Source organism: Camelus ferus, chromosome 2, assembly GCF_009834535.1.
Source record: "Camelus ferus isolate YT-003-E chromosome 2, BCGSAC_Cfer_1.0, whole genome shotgun sequence".
Classification (NCBI taxonomy): Eukaryota; Metazoa; Chordata; class Mammalia; order Artiodactyla; family Camelidae; genus Camelus; species Camelus ferus.
Genome location: NC_045697.1, coordinates 72,991,479 through 72,994,542, shown reverse-complemented (window position 1 = coordinate 72,994,542; position 3,064 = coordinate 72,991,479). Strand labels below are relative to the sequence as shown.

The 3,064-nt window shown below is 35.5% G+C and overlaps 1 non-coding gene across 1 annotated transcript; it reads right to left on the bottom strand.

Moving 5' to 3' along the window:
- Positions 1-2,957: 2,957 nt before the first annotated feature.
- On the bottom strand, positions 2,958-3,064 carry LOC116659480. The gene has a single exon (XR_004314843.1). It is a non-coding gene; the product is annotated as a U6 spliceosomal RNA (small nuclear RNA).

Sequence of the window (3,064 nt, the reverse complement as noted above, 5' to 3'; positions counted from 1 at the left end):
CTCCAAAGTGGAATGGCAGACAGTTCACAGCTCATAGGTACCATCTCTGGGTGGAGAGGAAAGTGGAAAAAGAAACAGGGTTCCTTGGCTCCCTTATTACCACCTTTCCTACTTGCTGCCCACGGCTCGCTCCCTGGGCTGGGGGCTTAATATCTTACTGGTTGGCCACAGAAGGACACAACAGCAACACAGATTGAGAAAATATTTTCTTGTAGATCTGCTCTAATTGTGAGATTTTTGCAATCGTTTTTTAAGAATTCTGGCATGTCTCATTATATAATTTATCCCTGGTCTCCAAAAAATTAATTCATTAAAAATAAATCCTAAAAGTAAAGAAGAACATAATTTTTTATTGAAGTATAGTTGATTTACAATGTTGTGTTAGTTTCTGGTGTACAGCAAAGTGATTCAGTTATATATATATATTTCTTTCTCTTTCATATTTTGGGTTATTACAGGATATTGAATATAGTTCCCTGTGCTATACAGTAGGACCTTGTTACTTATTTCGTATATATAGTACTTTTATCTACTAATCCCAAATTCCTAATTTATCCCCCCACCATCCCCTTTCCCCTTTGGTTTGTTTTCTATGTCTGTGAGTCTGTTTCTGTTTTGTAAATAAGTTCATTTGTATCATATTTTAGATTCTACATATAAGTGATAATGTATGATATTTGCCTTTCTTTGTCTGACTTACTTAGAATGACAATCTCCAGGTCCATCCATGTTGCTGAAAATGGCCTTATTTCATTTTTTATGGCTGAGTAGTATTCCATTGTGTGTATGTGTATCTATCTATCTATCTCACATATTTATCCAATCATCTGTTGATGGTCATTTAGGTTGTGTCTACATCTTGGTATTGTAAATAGTGATGCTATGAATATTGGGGTGCACGTATCCTTTTGAGTTAGAGTTTTCTCTGGATATATGCCCAGGAGTGAGATTGCTGGATCATATGGCAACACTATTTTTATTTTATTAACAAACCCCCATACTATTTTCTATAGTGACTGCATCAATTAACATTCCCACCAACAGTGTAGGAGGGGTCCCTTTTCTCCACACCTTCTCCAGCATCTGCTATTTGTAGACTTTTTAATGATGGCCATTCTAACTGGTGTGAGGTGACACCCCATTGTAGTTCTGATTTGCGTTTCTTTAATAATTAGTGAAGTTGAGCATCTTTTCGTGTGCCCATCAGCCATCTGTATGTCTTCACTGGAGAGATGTGTATTTAGGTATTCTGCCCATTTTTTGATTGGGTTGTTTGTTTCTTTGTTATTGAATTGTATGAGCTGTTTATATATTTTAGAAATTAATCCCTTGTTGGTCACATCATTTGCAAATATTTTCTCCCAATCTGCAGGTTGTCTTTTCATTTTGTTTATAGTTTCCTTTGCTGTTGAAAAGCTTGTAAGTTTGATTAGGTCCCATTTGTTTATTTTTACTTTCATTTCTATTGCCTTGGGAGAGTGACCTAAAAATAGTTGCTACAATTTATGTCAGACACTGAAGAAGAAAATAATTATTGAACTTAGCATTATAACAGTTTGCACTGCTAAGGAATTAAATATGTATTGATTTTGTTAGTGTAAAAGCTCAGATTCATATTTCACAAATGTGAAAGAGCTTAAAGTTTATCCCTTTAAGAACAAGTTATAATTTGACGGCACTATAATGTTAAAAATTTACTGGAGTGATATTCTTGCCTATGACTTTACAAATAGTGATTTACACTTTCAATGTTGGAACATGTCACAGAAAACAGTCAACCCAATCACCTTTCCAATTTATATGCCCTTCTTCTTTCTCTTATCCATTACAAAATGTTTGTTTTCCCAGAATCAACACATTCCAAAAACTCTCAAGGGGAAATAAGTCACATAGAAGGGAATTAGCCATAGCATAAAGCAGTGGAGATTGCATCCCTAGATATTGTAATTTTCCTGAAGCCCATCAACTAGGTCTGTGACTACATGCATGCTTGTGTGTGTGTTCGTGTGTGTGGTCTGTGTATGCATTTGTGTGAGTGCAAAGGAGAGAGAGAGTGAGAAAAATCTGTTTACCTGAAGGGAAAATAAAATATAAATTAGGCACTTCATTTAATGCATTATTACATTTCTTATTGATTCTCTTCTTCCATTAGGATCCAAACTCCATGAAGGGAGGACTCAATCTGTTGTGTCACTGCTGTAGGCTCAATGAATAGAACAGAACCTGTCACTCAAAGCCCATAGTTCACATTAGGGATAACTCTTGGTGTGATATACTTTATGGGCTTTGATAAATGTAATGACATGTGTCTGTAGAGAAGAGTTTCATTGTCCTAAAACTCCTCTGTGCTCTACCTATTTACCCCTCCCTCCTCTCTAGCCCCTGGCAACAACTAGTCATTTTTTTGCTGTCTCCATAGTTTTGCCTTTTCTAGAATGTGTTGTAGCTGGAATCATACAGTATGCAGCCTTTTCAGATCGGCTTCTTTCACTCAGTAATATGCATTTAAGTTTCTTCCATGTCTTGTCATGGTTTGATAGCTCAATGAATAATATTCCATTGTCTGAATGGACCACCGTTCATCCATTCACCTACTGAATTTGCTTTCAAGTTTTGACAATTATGAATAGAGCTATTATAAATATCTGTGTGCAGGTTTCTGCATGGACATAAGCTTTCCACTCATTTGGGTACATATCAAGGAATGAGATTGATGGATCTTATCATATCTTATTTTTCATAAGAAACTGTCAAACAATCTTCCAAGATGGTTGTACCATTTTGCATCCCCACCAGCACAATATATTTTCTCTGTTGCTCCACATCCTTGCCAGCAATTGATGTTGCCAATGTTTTGGATTTTAATCATTCTAATGTATGTGGAATGGAAACAATTTCATTTTTAAAAAATTTGCAATTCTCTAATGATGTTGAGCATCTTTTCATATGCTTATTGGAAAAATATGAAACATAGCACAAATTTATGTGTCATCCTTGCACAGAAGACATGCTAATCTTCTCTATATAATTCCAGTTTTGGTATATGTGCTTCCAAAGTGAACAC